The 6,027-nt window shown below is 41.0% G+C and overlaps 1 long non-coding RNA gene across 1 annotated transcript in view; it reads right to left on the minus strand.

Moving 5' to 3' along the window:
• Positions 1–913: 913 nt before the first annotated feature.
• LOC116696436 (uncharacterized) overlaps positions 914–6,027 on the minus strand; it is an 18,342-nt gene continuing 13,228 nt past the window's right edge. The window contains exon 3 of the long non-coding RNA XR_004333728.1: positions 914–925. This is a non-coding gene — a long non-coding RNA (uncharacterized LOC116696436). The remainder of the gene's footprint in view (positions 926–6,027) is intronic.

Raw genomic sequence — 6,027 nt, forward strand, 5'->3', positions numbered from 1 at the left:
GTGTGAATGTCTATGAGTGTTTATCTGATGAGCAGGTGGCACCTTGTACGGCAGCCTCAGCCAGTGTATGAATCTGTGTGAATGGTGAATGTATCCTGTATGATGTAAAAGCGCTTTGAGTAGTCGTTAAGACTAGAAAAGCGCTATATAAATACAGCACATTTACATTTACATTTGTAAGATAAACTCAAGACTCTAAAGAACAGACCGCTGTGGAGTTTTGCGCCTGCCTCGTGTTGTGCAGCGTTGTTATGCATTATTTAGATTCACTAGCCGGGATATTAGACCAGCGAGTGAGACGTTCATCTTTAAATCTAATTTGAGTCAAGGTGGCCTGGAAGCTGACAACATTTATTTATTCATGTTTGAGCTGAAATGCCTTTAACATACTACATGCATACAATTGAACAAACTACTACAACGATTAATCTCATTAATTTTCTCCTCCATTTTGTATTTTCTCATTTTAGTTCACATCTTGTAATTTAATTTCCATGTTCTATTTACCTTTTTTTAGAGCTTCAACAATTGATTATTCGGTTATTGAGTCACCACAAAATTAACTATTTTGATAATCAATGAATTGTTTTAGTGATTTTTTTTAAGTTTAGCTGGTTCCCGCTTCTCAAATATGAAGATTTGCCACTTGTCTTAGTCAAATATAATAGTGAATGAAAAATCCGTTGAACTGTTGGTGAAACAAAATTTATCATTAGTTCTTGACATTTAAAAGACTAAACTATAAAGCCAGAAAATAAAGAAAACATTTATCACCAATGGAAATAATCTCTAATTGCATTCTTTACATTTATAATTATTAATCAGCTGTTCTTTCTCAAGCTATCCACTGGGTGTGTTGAGGCCTTTATTTTTACTTCACTATGTAACTGACACAAAATGAGTCACTGCAGGAGTAGTAATTTTCCTCGGTGCTCACAGTGAAGTGAGCAGGGAGTTCAGGTGTGTAGTTACCTGCGTCAAAGCTTTCATCAATCACAGCGACAGGTGCAGACCTCAGGCACAGCATGGTCTAAATGCTTTGGAGTCCTGGGTTTGGGGCTACATGTTGTGGGTGCAGCTTGGTCAGGCTGGAAAAGAAATGCAGCTAACTGCAAACCTGGCGATACTCCTGCCACTTCGGCAAAGAGCAAATAATGATTTTGTGTTGTGCCTTTATTTTCTAAAAGTCCATTTAGCTTGCTTTGCTTTTCTCTTTATGCCTCCTTTCACAGACAAGCCTTTGTTGGGTTTTGTGGTTTTTTTTTCCTCTTTTGTCAGCGGTTGTGTTGTTTTTCAGCCAGGGCTGCAATTTTACTTGACTAATTTGTCAACTTTCTGATGCCTCTTGAATAGCAATCAGGAGTCAAATAAGTCCACATGATTTCAGTCGACTTCTGCTGAGAAGCATAAACTGAAATCAAAGACAACGCGAGTGACTGAATCGGACCACAGAAAGCTCAGTGAGGGTTTAATGCTGATGGTTGCCGTTTACTTTACCCGAGCTTCAGTTTAATGCGTTTTACCTCTGCCTGTATTCAACTACAGGCTAAAACAGAACTTTAGTATGGAGAGCTTACTCAGTATTTTCTCTCACAAGAAGACAAATTCTTTTGCAACTTATTTCCAAAGATGATTTGTCAGCTGGGCAACAGCTTCAGAGAATTCAGTGCTTTTGATCTGGTTTTACAGACATTTGGAGTCGCTACCAGCTCTGAGACTGTTGAGCCTACCTCGGCTGGCTCTACTTTGGAAAAGTGAATAGTGATTCCTGCATTGCAAAACCCATTAGGCCACCAAATGCAAACCCCAAAGTGACATGCTCAATCATGTTCCTCCGTTGCATTCCTGACATAAGTAATCCAATCCTCCATTTTGCAGGAGGCAAATGCCACTGGCAATGTGAGATATTAAAGAAGGGATTATAGAAGTGGAGAGTGAGGGGGTGGGAGGGTTTTTCTAACAAACGTGTCTTGTTTGGAGATTAAAGCCTCCACTGCTCTATGACTAGTCCTGAGCAAATATAAAGTGTGAGATTTGCTGTGTGGGTAAATGCATATCAGACAACAAATGGGTCTAAAAGGAAAATACGATGCTCCCAGGGGATGTTTGGCTGTTTTGGGGTGTTGGCATCTTCACAGCAATCAACACCGTAACACTGCAAAGTTTGGCCCATGCAAACACAGTACGTCATTTTTTATTAGCTCTACTAATGCTGCCAAAGTGTGTGCAGAATCTACTTGCTATTAATAATTTAGCACCGAGACATTCAGGTCCACAAAATGATTTAAGGTTTGTGCTTTCTTTCCTAAGAACTACAGTGTGTGTTGGCTAATAAACTTGCAAAACCAGATAGGAAAAAGATAAGAAACGTGCCAGACGGTTGAACCCGTATGAAACTCATTTATAACCGAGCACGGCACGAGCAGAGATTCTTGCTATCACACTCTGCACACCAAAACACTGCTGTACATATACTGTATGTGCTGCATTCAAACCATTTTATATACCAATCTTAAAAAATCTTTATTTTTAATCCACTTCACTCCATTGTCCCTTCAAAGGGAATTCACCCTGTAGACGTTATTAAAAATGCATGTGGTACATTAATAGAGAAAGGCACAGCACAAATGGAAAACCCTCCAAAAACGACGCATCAAAAAAGAAACCAGCCAGAAATTTTAAATCAACATACAAGTTGATTTACAAGTTGACAATATAGTTTTTGTACAGCAGCTTAATGCCCCATTTATGTCATACCCGAGTTTCCCTAATTACCAGTTTCTGACTTCTAAACAGCATTTAAGTGAACATCAAAGTAGTAATTATGACTCCGATTTTTCTAAAAACTTTACCAAATAGTTTAAGCTTTTGTATTAAAAAAGGTGAAAGCTGAAAGACTTCTTTTAAAGAGTGATTTTGACAATAATGCAACTGGATTGTTGTAGCACTTAAAGATGACATGCAGAAAACTGGTCTGTGTCACAATGTTTTACAAACTCTGTCTGTTTAATACATTTAAAACTCATTGAGAGCACAGATCCAATGAACGCCTTAGAAAACATGATCATTTTCTGTCTGCAACATTTCATTTTGGCATTAATGTCTCCTTTAAGAGCTTGACTGTTGAGTGTGTTGCCATTAAAATTGGGTTTGTTACCTACTTTCAATCAATAAACCTTATTTGCATAGCACCTTTCATACAGGTATTACAATCCAAGTGCAACTGCTTTACATGCAACTGACAAATCAGTAGCAAGATAGTGTAAACGTTACCAATAAAACAAGATTTAAAGAAGTTCTACTATTATCCTTTGAAAATGTTTTACCAATGTGCTGCTATCACAAACTTTGTATGAGCTGGTTTCAGACAGGCAGCCAGAATCTAATTTTCAGATTAAACACTGAAGCTGTCTCTCAATTGACTGACTGACATCTCCACTGGCTCAGTGGCCTCGCATTCCCCTCCCGTTATACAACAAGCTTGGGCGTCTGGAATGTCATTCCACATGCATTACCAGCCTTTCACTCTCCGAGCCCATCAGCCCACCGCCAAAGCCTAAGATCCATTCTGCCGTCTGACTGAACCAGTGCAATCCCTAATCTGCACCCATGGACTGAGCTGGAGGAGGGTGGAGAGTGGCTCTTCACTCTGTTAATCTGTTTAACTGAGTAAGTGGTGAAAGGGCACACCGGCTTTTTTAACCCACCAGACCCTTAAGAAGGACAAAGATTAAACTCATTGGTTATGCAACACTTTAGCGCTAGCACGGAGCAGGAGGGAAGGGGAGGTCAGAGGGGGGGAGAGGAGTTCTCAGGAGTGACTGTCAATGAAAACAGCATCCAGGCTTGAAGGGATTACATCCCCTCTGAGCTGCAGTTGACCATCCATCCACCTCTCACCTTGCAAACAAACAGAATTCCTTGGAGGAACGGCGTGGCTGCACCACACACACACCCCGGACCTTTGCCCCGCCACTTCTGAAATAGAAGCTCACACCAAAGCCAAGAATGTGCAAATGACTCGTGACTTTAGCTTCCCAAAATACAACTTTACTGACTTCGTAATGGTAAAGAGAAAAGTGCACTTGAGTTGGAGAGTTGGGGAGAGAGAGAGACTAGCCGCTCCAAACTTTTCCGAGACATATGCATCAATCAATCACCGCTGCATCTCTAAACCATTTCGAACACATTCTCCCGACAGCAGGAGCTCCATCTTTGTTTTGCTTTCAAAGTTGCCAAAAGTCTTGTGTAACCCACCCACAGCCCCCCAACCCCAAACATAAAGAACACACACCCCTTTTACTGGCAGCACACGCTGCACACTGACAGATCCAAAATAACATCTAAGTCGTGTTTCACATTCCAGACTTGAAGGTTTTACTGCAACCAGCTCCCGGCTTGGATACAAGTCAGATTTTTAAATTACAACCAAAAACAGGAGGTTCTCGGCAGAGCTTCAGTGAGCCATACACAGGAGTTAAGTGCTGCCTGCTGTAGTCTGAACACTCACCACCGACTCTCCAAACTGCTCCCAGAGTGACAACACCAACAGATAAGATAAGAGGATCCCTTCTTCTAAAATATCCCACTGCCGTTAGTCCACAGTCAGTCTGATAAGCATGGTCCAGGTCTCGAGACTTTGGTGTGACTGCGGCATATCGTCCTGCGCACACCAGTGTTGCTGTCTGAGAATGGGAGTGTGTGGCTCTAAAAGTGTGTATGGCTCAGCCTCTGCCCAATGGCTCTGCCCCTTTCTCTCTCCCTCTCTCTCTCCCTGTGTAATGTGGTGGGTTGACTACAGCCAGCCTTCCAGCATACGACTCACTTCCTGCCACAGAGAGAGTGTGTAAAAGGGTGGGGTGTGTGTTCATGTCTGTCTGTCTCTGTATGTGTGTGTGTGTGCACGCAATGGAGCGGTGGGTAGTGGAAAGCCTCTGTTGTCCCCCTTTGGTAAAAGTTACTCATGCCATTTTTTACAATGAATTCTGTAGAAATAAATCAAGTTTGCCAGTTTTTTTTTTAAGTCAGCTGAAACATTTTATCACAAGCTTTCTATTAAAAATGTATATAATCTAAACCAAAGCCACGATAACCTTAGTGAGCTTCAGAGCCATGAAAGACATTATACAACCGTCTTCACAGGCTGTGTAAAAATCGGTGGAGTGCCCCTTTAAATCTGGTTACATCTGTGAGTCTTACATCAGAACAGCTCATGAACAAACTGAACTATTCAGCACTGGTTCAGTTCAATTCCACATTTGAATGAGCCTAGTCACCCACAATGTTATGTCAAACCATCAAATGATTTATTTTTTCCGGTGAAGTCAGATTTGTTGGTCAGTGGCCCTATTTCTCTGGTACCAGCACTCACGTGAGTCCCTGTTCTCATCCAGAAAAGTTATTTTTAAATGTTTATCTCCAAAAAGAGGAAAAAACATTCTCATGGCTTGCACAACCAGTTTTGTAATTATATGTGATTGTAGTAAGTATTGTGAAGTCACCACGAGTGATCACATTAGCTTTCAATCAATTTGCAGTTAGTATACCAGATCTGTATAATAGAAAATGTTGTTTTTATCTACGTGAGGAGTAAAAAACCTATTACTGCCTGTTGGCTTCCACAGAACATACAATACAGTATAAGAACAATATTGAGAAGACATTAATGAGATCTGTATTTGCTTTATTACAGACTAACTGATCAATGGATCAGTTTGTCATCTAGTCATAGATGACTCTGCCTGGGCTGCTGCTGGCTGTCAAGAAATGATTCAATGCTTTACTGACCTTTTTTCCAAGCAGTTGACACAAACGAAAACGATGAGTCTGACATTCCTCCGCTAACTTGAACCCTGGCTGCTGATAGATGCTGATTCAGTTAAGAGTTGGGGTTTTTGTTAGCCAATATATACGGCTGATGATTGGGAAACTGTTCAGTGTTACAGTGACCGGAGGTAATTCCCTGACAGCGGTCAACTGTTAGTGATAATAAATGGAAGAAGCAGCAGCATGGAGGGTGGGGGGGGG

The sequence above is a fragment of the Etheostoma spectabile genome, chromosome 10 (genome assembly GCF_008692095.1).
Source record: "Etheostoma spectabile isolate EspeVRDwgs_2016 chromosome 10, UIUC_Espe_1.0, whole genome shotgun sequence".
NCBI lineage: Eukaryota > Metazoa > Chordata > Actinopteri > Perciformes > Percidae > Etheostoma > Etheostoma spectabile.